Source organism: Bufo bufo, chromosome 3 (assembly GCF_905171765.1).
Source record: "Bufo bufo chromosome 3, aBufBuf1.1, whole genome shotgun sequence".
Lineage (NCBI taxonomy): Eukaryota > Metazoa > Chordata > Amphibia > Anura > Bufonidae > Bufo > Bufo bufo.
The window spans coordinates 259,363,744-259,378,690 of record NC_053391.1 but is presented as its reverse complement, the minus strand read 5'-3'; the positions used below and the strand labels follow the sequence as shown (position 1 = coordinate 259,378,690).

Here is a 14,947-nt window from a genome sequence, read left to right as displayed (position 1 = left end):
TAACGCACAACCACTTATGTTTCCTGATGATGAGGACATGGGAATACCACCTCAGCACGTCTCTGATGATGACGAAACACAGGAGCCAACTGCTGCGTCTTTCTGCAGTGTGCAGACTGAACAGGAGGTCAGGGATCAAGACTGGGTGGAAGACGATGCAGGGGACGATGAGGTCCTAGACCCCACATGGAATGAAGGTCGTGCCACTGACTTTCAGAGTTCGGAGGAAGAGGCAGTGGTGAGACCGAGCCAACAGCGTAGCAAAAGAGGGAGCAGTGGGCAAAATCAGAACACCCGCCGCCAAGAGACTCCGCCTGCTACTGACCGCCGCCATCTGGGACCGAGCACCCCAACGGCAGCTCCAAGGAGTTCCCTGGCATGGCACTTCTTTAAACAATGTGCTGACAACAAGACCCGAGTGGTTTGCACGCTGTGCCATCAGAGCCTGAAGCGAGGCATTAACGTTCTGAACCTTAGCACAACCTGCATGACCAAGCACCTGCATGCAAAGCATGAACTGCAGTGGAGTAAACACCTTAAAAACAAAGAAGTCACTCAGGCTCCCCCTGCTATCTCTTCTGCTGCTGCCGCCTCGGCCTCTTCTGCTGCTGCCGCCGCCTCGGCCTCTTTTTCCGCGTCTGGAGGAACGTTGGCACCTGCCGCCCAGCAAACATGGGATGTACCACCAACACCACCACCTGCGTCACCAAGCATCTCAACCATGTCACACGGCAGCGTTCAGCTCTCCATCTCACAAACATTTGAGAGAAAGCGTAAATTCCCACCTAGCCACCCTCGATCCCTGGCCCTGAATGCCAGCATTTCTAAACTACTGGCCTATGAAATGCTGTCATTTAGGCTGGTGGACACAGACAACTTCAAACAGCTCATGTCGCTTACTGTCCCACAGTATGTTGTTCCCAGCCGGCACTACTTCTCCAAGAGAGCCGTGCCTTCCCTGCACAACCAAGTGTCCGATAAAATCAAGTGTGCACTGCGCAACGCCATCTGTGGCAAGGTCCACCTAACCACAGATACGTGGACCAGTAAGCACGGCCAGGGACGCTATATCTCCCTAACTGCACACTGGGTAAATGTAGTGGCGGCTGGGCCCCAGGCGGAGAGCTGTTTGGCGCACGTCCTTCCGCCGCCAAGGATCGCAGGGCAACATTCTTTGCCTCATGTCTCCTCCTCCTTCTCCTACTCAGCTTCCTCCTCCTCTTCTTCCACCTGCTCATCCAGTCAGCCACACACCTTCACCACCAACTTCAGCACAGCCCGGGGTAAACGTCAGCAGGCCGTTCTGAAACTCATATGTTTGGGGGACAGGCCCCACACCGCACAGGAGTTGTGGCGGGCTATAGAACAACAGACCGACGAGTGGTTGCTGCTGGTGAGCCTCAAGCCCGGCCTGGTGGTGTGCGATAATGGGCGAAATCTCGTTGCAGCTCTGGGACTATCCGGTTTGACGCACATCCCTTGCCTGGCGCATGTGCTGAATTTGGTGGTGCAGAAGTTCATTCGCAACTACCCCGACATGTCAGAGCTGCTGCATAAAGTGCGGGCCGTCTGTTCGCTCTTCCGGCGTTCACACCCTGCTGCTGCACGCCTGTCTGCGCTACAGCGTAACTTTGGCCTTCCCGCTCACCGCCTCATATGCGATGTGCCCACCAGGTGGAACTCCACCTTGCACATGCTGGACAGACTGTGCGAGCATCAGCAGGCCATAGTGGAGTTTCAGCTGCAGCACGCACGGGTCAGTCGCACTGCGAAACAGCACCACTTCACCACCAATGACTGGGCCTACATGCGAGACCTGTGTGCCCTGTTGCGCTGTTATGAGTACTCCACAAACATGGCCAGTGGCGATGACGCCGTTATCAGCGTTACAATACCACTTCTATGTCTCCTTGAGAAAACACTTAGGGCGATGATGGAAGAGGAGGTGGCCCAGGAGGAAGAGGAGGAAGAGGGGTCATTTTTAGCACTTTCAGGCCAGTCTCTTCGAAGTGACTCAGAGGGAGGTTTTTTGCAACACCAGAGGCCAGACAGGGCCCACTACTGGAGGACGAGGAGGACGAGGATGAGGAGGAGGTGGAGGAGGATGAAGCATGTTCACAGCGGGGTGGCACCCAAAGCAGCTCGGGCCCATCACTGGTGCGTGGCTGGGGGGAAACACAGGACGATGACGATACACCTCCCACAGAGGAAAGCTTGTCCTTACCTCTGGGCAGCCTGGCACACATGAGCGACTACATGCTGCAGTGCCTGCGCAACGACAGCAGAGTTGCCCACATTTTAACGTGTGCGGACTACTGGGTTGCCACCCTACTGGATCCCCGGTACAAAGACAATGTGCCCACCTTACTTCCTACACTGGAGCGTGATAGGAAGATGCGCGAGTACAAGCGCACGTTGGAAGACGCGCTACTGAGAGCATTCCCAAATGTCACAGGGGAACCAGTGGAAGCCCAAGGCGAAGGCCGAGGAGGAGCAAGAGGTCGCCAACGCAGCTGTGTCACGGCCAGCTCCTCTGAGGGCAGGGTTAGCATGGCAGAGATGTGGAAAAGTTTTGTCACCACGCCACAGCTAACTGCACCACCACCTGATACGGAACGTGTTAGCAGGAGGCAACATTTCACTAACATTGTGGAACAGTACCTGTGCACACCCCTCCACGTACTGACTGATGGTTCGGCCCCATTCAACTTCTGGGTCTCCAAATTGTCCACGTGGCCAGAGCTAGCCTTTTATGCCTTGGAGGTGCTGGCCTGCCCGGCGGCCAGGGTTTTGTCTGAACGTGTATTCAGCACGACAGGGGGCGTCATTACAGACAAACGCAGCCGCCTGTCTACAGCCAATGCGGACAAGCTGACGTTCATAAAAATTAACCAGGCATGAATCCCACAGGACCTGTCCATCCCTTGTGCAGATTAGACATTAACTACCTCCCCTTAACAATATATTATTGTACTCCAGGGCACTTCCTCATTCAATCCTATTTTTATTTTCATTTTACCATTATATTGCGGGGCAAACCAAAGTTTAATGAACCTCTCCTCTGTCTGGGTGCCGGGGCCTAAATGTGTGACAGTGGCCTGTTCCAGTGGTGGGTGACGTGAAGCCTGATTCTCTGCTATGACATGAAGACTGATTCTGTGCTGACATGAAGCCAGATTCTCTGTTGCGGGACCTCTCTCCTCTGCCTGGGTGCCTGGGCCTAAATATGTGACAGTGGCCTGTTCCAGTGGTGGGTGACGTGAAGCCTGATTCTCTGCTATGACATGAAGACTGATTCTCTGCTGACATGAAGCCTGAATCTCTGTTATGGGACCTCTCTCCTCTGCCTGGGTGCCTGGGCCTAAATATGTGACAGTGGCCTGTTCCAGTGGTGGGTGACGTGAAGCCTGATTCTCTGCTATGACATGAAGACTGATTCTGTGCTGACATGAAGCCAGATTCTCTGTTACGGGACCTCTCTCCTCTGTCTGGGTGCCTGGGCCTAAATATGTGACAGTGGCCTGTTCCAGTGGTGGGTGACGTGAAGCCTGATTCTCTGCTATAACATGAAGACTGATTCTCTGCTGACATGAAGCCTGAATCTCTGTTATGGGACCTCTCTCCTCTGCCTGGGTGCCTGGGCCTAAATATCTGGCAATGGACTGTTCCAGTGTTGGGTGACTTAAAGCCTGATTCTCTGCTATGACATGCAGACTGATTCTCTGCTGACATGAAGCCAGATTCTCCGTTACGGGACCTCTCTCCTCTGCCTGGGTGCCGGGGCCTAAATATATGACAATGGACTGTTACAGTGGTGGGTGACGTGAAGCCAGATTCTCTGCTATGGCATGAAGACTGATTCTCTGCTGATGTGAAGCCAGCTATGGGACCTCTCTCCAATTGATATTGGTTTATTTTTATATATTTTATTTTTATTTTAATTCATTTCCCTATCCACATTTGTTTGCAGGGGATTTACCTACATGTTGCTGCCTTTTGCAGCCCTCTAGCTCTTTCCTGGGCTGTTTTACAGCCTTTTTAGTGCCGAAAAGTTCGGGTCCCCATTGACTTCAATGTGGTTCGGGTTCGGGTCGGGTTCGGATCCCGAACCCGAACATTTCCGGGAAGTTCGGCCGAACTTCTCGAACCCGAACATCCAGGTGTTCGCTCAACTCTACTTATCAGTTTAATCCCTGTTAAGTCCCCTATCAGGGGACGTGTATGGAATAGATTTTAGACAACCGCAAAGAGTTGTCAATAGTTGACACACTCATGACGTAAATTTTATACCTCTATGCGTCAATCTTGGTGTAGTGATGACTGTGCTCGTGCGCACGTTTGGGAGATTGCAGGCGATGGGGGTTTTACAAAGCCTATGATCGTGCTGAGGTAGTTAAGTGACAGTTAAGTGACCCAGAAAACAATGATTCTGCAGTGTGGGCCGATTGTTGGCCTAGTAGGCTTTAATGATCACCTTAGATGATCACAAAGAAAATTAATGTGCAGCGTACTCAAGTTGTGTGTAGTAGGTGTTTCTGGGTGATGTAGTGCAATAGACACTAACCTGGTACAGCTGACTCTCTGCAAGGGCAGGTATAGGTAGAAATAGTTCGTGACGCCAGTGCCAAGTAAACGGTGGCACGCCGTTTGCGGATGCAGGAATAAATTGAGGAAACGTAGCTTTAAAACAGAACTCCAACTTTAGTAGTTTTGCAAGCAGAGACAATAGTGGAAATGCAGTTCCTAAGCATACAGTCGATTTTGCAATTCGGTCGATGCAGGCAATTCAGTTATAGCAGGGTAATTACAGAGTGTTGAACACAGGACTTGCAGCACAGGAGCTTGCACTCTAATTCTGTCTGATCCTGGAATACAGCAATTCTTCACCAAGGCCCATTAACCTAATTCTGGCTTTATATCCTTGGCTATGGCTTTTATAAGTACCTCCTCTGTCTTTCTGAGTACCTCTGGCTTTCCTGATCTTTGCCTCTGTCTCTCTCAGCTTCTGGACACTTCCTCAGGCTCTAGAAACTTCTGAGCTGTGGTCTAGACTGACTTTTACTTCCCTGTCTGGGCCTTATATAAACTAGGGCTCTCTAGCTCCCTCTAGCGACTAGAAGCTGGAATGACACCCCTGCAGGCCTGTACATGCAAGTTTCAGTAACAGGAAAATACATACATTACATGACAATTTATAAAACTGACATATACCAACTTCCCCATAATTAGGAGGGACGACAGCACACCAAGTGACACTTTGGTAGTGACGGGTATTACAGTTCCCGTACACTACATACCCCACTGCTTTAAGCTGAGTACGACCTCGTACTCCATCATGGGTCGCCCAACTGGAATCTCTACCTGAAATAGAAAATAGAGACATGCAGGCATACATACATGTAATTCATCTGCATTTACATTTACATCAGGTCCAATTGGCAAAGGTGAAGGGTAGTGACAAGGGGCGTAGTTCTCTCCTCTCAGGATAGTGAATGGAACGGGGGCGCTGACCTGGCACAGCGTAACATTATAACCAGGATAGTCCATGACAATGAATAAGTCCATGATAAAACAGTAGAAAACGGTATAAAAGTTCTTGGAGGCTCAAATAACAAACATGAGTCCGTACCCAGGTCATTTCTTATTAAATCACAGAGGCTCTCATGCGGTGGAGTCCATCTCTGGGCACAATACTTTTAAAAGAGTAAGAATCTCAGAGGCTCAGGTACTTTTGAGTATGTCTCCGGGCACGGTTCCTTAGTATGAAGTTGCACAATAAAAGGACAGCAAAGACAAGTGCTGTAATACCCCTGATCAACCTGAAAAGGGGGTGAAGGGTAAAAGGTGCAACAAAGGAACAGGCACAACTTGGCGTGGGTAGCAAAAGCAGGCAGGAGGTCCTGGAAACAAGCCTGGCCTTGCTGACTTTGTAATTTCAGTGGTCAACACCTACCACTGAGCCGTGGACAAACTGGCAGCCGCAACAAAGGACCAGGAAACATAGGACCCCTGTCCCGAAAGGGTGAACATCACTTCTGATGAAATCAATCAAAGGCCTAGCAGGCTGATTCACAGTGAAATATTGTAATCACTTGGCTCCGCTGGCAAGTATCGTCTGTAGTAGTCCTCTACAGGAGGATGGGCCCACATAACAGTGTCAGGGGGCAGCTGTAGAGTAAAGGGGCCCCTAATAGGTATTGGCCCCATAGGCCTAGGGGTGAACCCTCTGATGGACCGTGCCGGCCCTGGCATGATCACTGCAGGGTGTGACGTGCTTGGCACCGCCGCAGCAAGCGGTCCGGTGCTCTGGGTGCAGCAGTTTACGGCAATCGCGGGTCCGGTCTGGGACACTGACGGAGCGGTGGCAACAGAAGGCGGTTTACGGGTGGTGACAGGCACCCTTACCTCATCCTTCCTCGGCGGCGTCTGGATCCTGGCGGTGTATGTCCTGCGCAACTCCCGCAACTTCTCCTCCAGCCGGACGATCTGCTCACCGATGCTCTCTGTGTCGGAGTCGCTGTCCTCTGCCGGCGCCGCCGGCGCAGGTACAGTCACCGATGACGCGGACTCGGCCTCTGCAGGTTCTGGCGATGCGTCTGGTCTCCGACCCATCCGGATGTTCTGAAAGGTAGCACTAAGTCCTTTTAACTTCTCCAGCTCTGATATAGTCCTCTCCCGACGAGGCAGCTCGGGGGAAGGATAGGGGCTCACCCATTTTTCCAACACGGTTGGCTGCCAGAAGACGTTTGGCCCAATGAAGGAGCTCCGCTCCTGAAAGGCGTGATGGGCCGGCTCTGGAGAGCGTTCCGGTTCCCGCTCGCAGCCAGAGTAGTCTTCTCCTTCTTCTGCCTCCCAGTCCTCAGATGCACGCTTGGGACGGGTCACAGCAGTCGCATAAGGGCCTCGTCGGCAGGGGTGTACTCCACTTCCTCTCCCTCGCGGAGGCTGTGTTGGTACGAAGGGAGGTAGTCTCTTTTGACAGACCTTCGGTTAACATAGAGGTCTCTGCCAGTTAGATAGTCCTGAATAAACCCGTAGCCACGGGATTTGTCAAATGAAAGCACCACTCCCTTTCTCCTTTCCAGGCGGGGTTGGGTGTGCGTATGTTTCTCATGTATGGTCTTGGTTAGTTCCTCATAGACGATTTTAGTCTTTGTATTCCGCTTTATAGCGGCCTCTCGGATCTCCGCCATCAGGGAGGACCATTTGAAAGATGGCTGGAAAAAGTCCCTCCACGAGCCATAGTAGGACTCGGGTTCTTTCTCCCTTGGGCGGCAGGCGGGTTGCTCCGGTCCCGGAGCGTAGGCCGGTGGAGCCTCCTCTAGCTCTACACCGATGTCAGTCATCTTTTCAATTTCAGGTGGGGACGCTGCAGCAACACTCTGCTCACAATCCAACATGCTCGATCCTTCTGAGGAGAGCGATAGGGTCGCGTCAATTAGAGTAGCCAGCTCCTCCCATTGCATTGGGGAGCCGCCCCCCAGGTATTCCAGTATATGGAAGGCGGTGTCCATGCTGGCAGACATGCAAATGTCCAGATAAGCCGTGGCGCCTGCCCTTGACCTTCTTCCCGCTTTTTCCTCAGAAAGGCGCCAATTTTTCCCGCCTTTTCGGGATGAAGGTGACGCAGCAGTAAATTCAGCAAGCTCAGCTGAATTTACTGCTGCTACCCACCGACAGTAAATTGGCGGCCATTACTACCTCCTCTTCCTCATTCAATGATAGTTGGATGCCGAGCTACTCATGTCCCGTTCCTCGTCCTTAGTGATCTCACTGAAGGTATGTTCTTCCCCCCATCCACGTACAACACGACGGGTACCATATAGGTGACAACGAGCACCCTGGGATGCCTGTTGTGGTTGGTCTTCCTTCTCCTCCTCAAAGCCACATTCCTCCTCTGACTCCTCTTCCTCACAATCCTCCTCCAGCGTTGCCACAGGTCCAGCAAGCGATGCTGATAAGGCTGTTTCTGGTGGTGATGGTGACCACAACTCTTCCTCTTCACGCTCATCTACGGCCTGATCCAGCACTCTTCGCAGGGCACGCTCCAGGAAGAAAACAAATGGGATGATGTCGCTGATGGTGCCTTCGGTGCGACTGACTAGGTTTGTCACCTCCTCAAAAGGACGCATGAGCCTACAGGCATTGTGCATGAGCGTCCAGTAACGTGGCAAAAAAATTCCCAGCTCCGCAGAAGCTGTCCTAGCACTCCGGTCATACAAATACTCATTAACAGCCATTTCTTGTTGAAGCAGGCGGTCGAACATCAGGAGTGTTGAATTCCAACGTGTCGGGCTGTCGCAAATCAAGCGCCTCACTGGCATGTTGTTTCGCCGCTGGATATCTGAAAAGTGCGCCATGGCCGTGTAGGAACGCCTGAAATGGCCACACACCTTCCTGGCCTGCTTCAGGACGTCCTGTAAGCCTGGGTACTTATGCACAAAGCGTTGTACGATCAGATTACACACATGTGCCATGCACGGCACATTTGTCAACTTGCCCAAATTCAATGCCGCCAACAAATTGCTTCCGTTGTCACACACCACTTTGCCGATCTCCAGTTGGTGCGGAGTCAGTCACTGATCCACCTGTGCGTTCAGGGCGGACAGGAGTGCTGGTCCGTTGTGACTCTCTGCTTTCAGGCAAGTCAACCCTAAGACGGCGTGACACTGCCGTATCCGGGATGTGGAATAGCCCCTGGGGAGCTGGGGGGGTGCCGTTGATGTGGAGCAAGACACAGCAGCAGAAGAGGACTCAGCCGAGGAGGTTATGGAAGAGGATGGAGTAGGAGGAGTAGAGGAGGTGGCAGCAGGCCTGCCTGCAAGTCGTGGCGGTGTCACCAACTCCTTTGCAGAGCCACGCATTCCATGCTTGGCAGCCGTCATCAGGTTTACCCAATGCACAGTGTAGGTGATATACCTGCCCTGACCGTGCTTTGCAGACCAGGTATCAGTGGTCAGATGGACCCTTGCCCGAACACTTTGTGCCTGACATGCCATTACTTGCTTTGGCACAATCGAGTACAGGTTGGGGATTGCCTTTTGTGCAAAGAAATTTCGGCCGGCTACCTTCCACTGCGGTGTCCCAATAGCTACAAATTTTTGGAACACCTCAGACTCCACCAGCTTGTATGGTAAAAGCTGGTGAGCTAAGAGTTCAGACAAGCCAGCTGTCAGACGCCGGGCAAGGGGGTGACTTTGTGACATTGGCTTCTTACGCTCAAACATGTCCTTGACAGACACCTGACTGTGGGCAGATGAGCAGGAACTGCTCAAGGCAAGAGACGAAGTGGTGGATGGTTGAGAGGGGGCAATGAGGACAGCAGTGGTTGACGTGGCTGAAGATGCTGGACCAGGAGGAGGATGGCGGCTTTGAGTTTGTGTGCTGCTTGTACTCATGTGTTGATCCCATAGGCGTTTGTGATGTGCGATCATGTGCCTTCGTAAAGCAGTTGTACCTAGGTGGGTGTTGGACTTCCCACGACTCAGTTTCTTTTGGCACAGTTTGCAAATGGCATCGCTGTTGTCAGAGGCAGACACACAAAAAAAATGCCACACTGCTGAGCTCTGCAATGATGGCATTCTGGTGGTGGCAACAGCATGCGTTGATTGGCGTGCTGTCTGGCTGACCCCAGGTGCCGATGCATGCTGTCTGACTGTGACACTAGCTCCTTGCGACGACCTCCCCCTGCTTCCAACTCGTATCCTCCTCCTCTCTGTTTCCCCATTTGAACTTTCCCCCTGTTCTTCTTCTCTTTGAGAGGGCACCTATGTGACATCCACGGACACATCGTCATCATCAACCGCTTCACTTGTATCTGACAACTCAGCAAAGGAATCAGCAGCGGGTACAACATCATCATCATCACACCGTACGTCCATGTGTGTAATGCTGCCTGACTGAGACATATCCCTGTTATCTACATCCTCTGGCAATAATGGTTGCGCATCACTCATTTCTTCCAACTGATGTTTAAATAACTCCTCTGACAGATCAAGTGAAGCGGCTGTGGTGCTAGTGTTGGTGGTGGCGGAAGGCGGGCGAGTGGTAACTTGAGAGGTGCCCGAAGCTAAGCTGGAGGAGGATGGTGCGTCAAGGTTCCGAGCGGAAGCTGTAGAAGATTGGGTGTCCTGTTTTAGCCAGTCAACTATTTCCTCAGAACTTTTCGAGTTCAGGGTACGTGGCCTCTGAACACTGGGCATTATTCTAGGGCCAAAGGGAATCACAGCACCACGACCACGACGGCCCCTGCAGGGTGGTCTGCCTCTGCCTGTCATTTTTTTTTAGATAAGTTAAGTTGTACTATGCGTGCAAGCTACTGTGACACCAGATATGAGTGGCACTGTGCACTGGCAGAAGTTGGCAGAGAAGACGCTGTAGGCCTGACACACACGCTTGCAGACAACTAACTGCTATTCAATCTATTACAGTCAAAATATTTATATTTTTTATTGTGCACTACTGTTACACCAGATATGAGTTGCACTGGTGTGACACTATGCCCTGGCAGGCCCTGAAACGCACACATGTGAAGGAAAATTACTGCTATTATATTACAGTAAAAAAAATATATATATATTTTTTTAACCGCCTCCGGACCGCCAAACGCAGGATCGCGTTCCGGAGGCGGCAGCCCTGCGCACAGTCACGCATATATGCGTCATCTCGCGAGACGACCGGATCGGAAGGTAAGCGAGTGGATCTCCAGCCTGCCAGCTGCGATCGTTCGCTGGCAGGCTGGAGATGCGATTTTTTTAACCCCTAACAGGTATATTAGATGCTGTTTTGATAACAGCGTCTAATATACTTGCTACCTGGTCCTCTGGTGGTCCCTTTTGTTTGGATCGACCACCAGAGGACATAGGCAGCTCAGTAATATGTAGCACCAAACACCACTACACCCCCCTGTCACTTATTAACCCCTTATTAACCCCTGATCACCCCTGATCACCCCATATAGACTCCCTGATCACCCCCCTGTCATTGATCACCCCCTTGTAAGGCTCCATTCAGACGTCCGTATGATTTTTACGGATCCACGGATACATGGATCGGATCCGCAAAACACATATGGACGTCTGAATGGAGCCTTACAGGGGGGTGATCAATGACAGGGGGTGATCACCCCATATAGACTCCCTGATCACCCCTGTCATTGATCACCCCCCTGTCATTGATCACCCCCCTGACCACCCCCCTGTCCGTATCACCCCCCTGACTCCCCCTGTCATTGATCACCCCCCTGTCATTGATCACCCCCCTGTAAGGCTCCATTCAGACGTCCGTATGTTTTTTTATGGATCCACGGATACATGGATCGGATCCGCAAAACACATACAGACGTCTGAATGGAGCCTTACAGGGAGGTGATCACCCCATATAGACTCCCTGATCACCCCCCTGTCATTGATCACCCCCCTGTAAGGCTCCATTCAGACGTCCGTATGTTTTTTACGGATCCACGGATACATGGATCGGATCCGCAAAACACATACGGACATCTGAATGGAGCCTTATAGGGCGGTGATCAATGACAGGGTGGTGATCACCCCATATAGACTCCCTGATCACCCCCCTGTCATTGATCACCCCCCTGTCATTGATCACCCCCCTGTAAGGCTCCATTCAGATGTCCGTATGTTTTTTACGGATCCACGGATACATGGATCGGATCCGCAAAACATATACGGACATCTGAATGGAGCCTTATAGGGGGTGATCAATGACAGGGGGTGATCACCCCATATAGACTCCCTGATCACCCCCCTGTCATTGATCACCCCCTGTAAGGCTCCATTCAGATGTCCGTATGTTTTTTACGGATCCACGGATACATGGATCGGATCCGCAAAACACATACGGACATCTGAATGGAGCCTTATAGGGGGGTGATCAATGACAGGGGGGTGATCACCCCATATAGACTCCCTGTCATTGATCACCCCCCTGTAAGGCTCCATTCAGACATTTTTTTGTTAGCGGAAATTATTATTTTTTTTTCTTACAAAGTCTCATATTCCACTAACTTGTGTAAAAAAATAAAATCTCACATGAACTCACCATACCCCTCACGGAATCCAAATGCGTAAAAATTTTTAGACATTTATATTCCAGACTTCTTCTCACGCTTTAGGGCCCCTAGAATGCCAGGGCAGTATAAATACCCCACATGTGACCCCATTTCAGAAAGAAGACACCCCAAGGTATTCCATGAGGGGCATATTGAGTCCATGAAAGATTGAAATTTTTGTCCCAAGTTAGCGGAAAGGGAGACTTTGTGAGAAAAAAAAAATAATAATCAATTTCCGCTAACTTGTGCCAAAAAATTTTTTTTTCTATGAACTCGCCATGCCCCTCATTGAATACCTTGGGGTGTCTTCTTTCCAAAATGGGGTCACATGTGGGGTATTTATACTACCCTGGCTTTTTAGGGGCCCTAAAGCGTGAGAAGAAGTCTGGGATCCAAATGTCTAAAAATGCCCTCCTAAAAGGAATTTGTGCACCTTTGTGCATCTAGGCTGCAAAAAAGTGTCACACATGTGGTATCGCCGTACTCAGGAGAAGTTGGGCAATGTGTTTTGGGGTGTCATTTTACATATACCCATGCTGGGTGAGAGAAATACCTTGGTTAAATGCCAACTTTGTATAAAAAATGGGAAAAGTTGTCTTTTGCCAAGATATTTCTCTCACCCAGCATGGGTATATGTAAAATGACACCCCAAAACACATTGCCCAACTTCTCCTGAGTACGGCAATACCACATGTGTGACACTTTTTTGCAGCCTAGGTGGGCAAAGGGGCCCACATCCCAAAGAGCACCGTTAGGATTTCACTGGCCATTTTTTACAGATTTTGATTTCAAACTACTTACCACACATTAGGGGCCCTAGAATGCCAGGGCAGTATAACTACCCCACAAGTGACCCCATTTTGGAAAGAAGACACCCCAAGGTATTCCGTGAGGGGCATGGCGAGTTCCTCGAATTTTTAATTTTTTGTCACAAGTTAGCGGAAAATGATGATTTTTTTTTTTCTTACAAAGTCTCATATTCCACTAACTTGTGACAAAAAATAAAAACTTCCATGAACTCACTATGCCCATCACTAAATACCTTTGGATGTCTTCTTTCCAAAATGGGGTCACTTGTGGGGTAGTTATACTGCCCTGGCATTTTAAGGGCCGAATGCGTGAGAAGTGGTTTGAAATCAAAATCTGCCATGTTTTTTTTACCCAAACATTTATTTTTATCAAAGACATGTAGAACAATAAATTTAGAGAAAAATTTATATATGGATGTCGTTTTTTTTGCTAAATTTTACAACTGAAAGTGAAAAATGTCTTTTTTTTGCAAAAAAATCGTTAAATTTCGATTAATAACAAAAAAAGTAAAAATGTCAGCAGCAATGAAATACCACCAAATGAAAGCTCTATTAGTGAGAAGAAAAGGAGGTAAAATTCATTTGGGTGGTAAGTTGCATGACCGAGCAATAAACTGTGAAAGTAGTGTAGTGCAGAAGTGTAAAAAGTGGCCTGGTCATTAAGGGTGTTTAAGCTAAGGGGGCTGAGGTGGTTAAATGCAAGCTATTGTGACACCAGATATAAGTGGTGGCACTAGGCCAGTGGGCACAGTATACGCTGTGAGCCTGACACACATGCTGGCAGGCAGACAACTGCAATTAGATTACACAGGGGGAAAAAAAGCAGACTGATAATTATAGTCAAAAAGGTTTTTTGTTTTTTTTAAATGCAAGCTATTGTGACACCAGATATGAGTGGTGGCACTGGGCAAGTGGGCACAGTATATGCTGTGAGCCTGACACACACGCTGGCAGGCAGGCAACTGCAATTAGATTACACAGGGAAAAAAAAAGCTGACTGATTATTACAGTCAAAAAAGTTTTAGTTTTTTTTAAATATAAGCTATTGTGACACCAGATATGAGTGGTGGCACTGGGCAAGTGGGCACAGTATACGCTGTGAGCCTGAGACACACGCTGGCAGGCAACTGCAATTAGATTACACAGGAAAATAAAAAATAAAAAGCAGACTGATGTTCTAGCCCTAAAAAGGGCTTTTTGGGGTGCTGTCCTTACAGCACAGATCAGATGAGTCTTTCAGGACTGCAGTGGACACTGAATACACTTGCCTAGCTATCGATTTCCCTATTAAATCAGCAGCTACACTGTCCCTCCTCTCACTAAGAATGCAGCTTCCGAATGAATCTAAAATGGATGCTGTCCAGGAGGTGGGAGGGTCTGGGAGGGAGAGTATGATGCTGATTGGCTGCAATGCGGCAAACACGAACAAGCTATGTTCGCCGGGAACTATTCGCCGGCGAACTATTCAGGACATCTCTAACGGGGACCCAAAAGTGATACCGCAGGTGCAACAGTCAGCGCTAATCACAGCACAGCTAGGTTAAATGCACCAGCATCAGTGTCTTCATTGATGCCAGCGCATACAGTAGGGGCCCGGCTATCCGCGACTGCTGGACCCCTGCCAATGATTAGGCACATGCAGCTCCTGCGCCCTCCCAATCAGCGTGCTGTAGCTGTACACCGCTGGAATTTAAGGCACAGTTCCCAGCGCCATACAGCTACAGCGCTGGTATCCTACAAGTTAAAGAACTCCTGCAAAAAATTTTATTCTCTGATGTCATCTGTAGTGAATGTAATCTTCTTACCAGAGGCTGTATTTGTGAGCTATCCCCTCCCTTCTGCTTCTCGGCTGTGTGTGACCACCAATCAGACTTTCCAAATAACACAGCATCTTATGTGTGGACAGGAAGTCAGTTTCTCTGTGTATTCCTATGGAAGCCTCAATCTCAGTCTCATAGGAATGAATAGAGAAGTAACTGACTTCCTGTCCTGTCACTTGGAGATAGAAGTGCTGGTCACATGACACAGCTAAAAATTAGAAGAGAGGGGATAGCTCACAAATACAGCC

The 14,947-nt window shown here is 49.9% G+C and overlaps 1 protein-coding gene across 1 annotated transcript in view; it reads left to right on the top strand.

Moving 5' to 3' along the window:
• FMOD (fibromodulin) overlaps positions 1 to 14,947 on the top strand; it is a 71,624-nt gene that overhangs the window by 52,501 nt on the left and 4,176 nt on the right. The window lies entirely within an intron of this gene.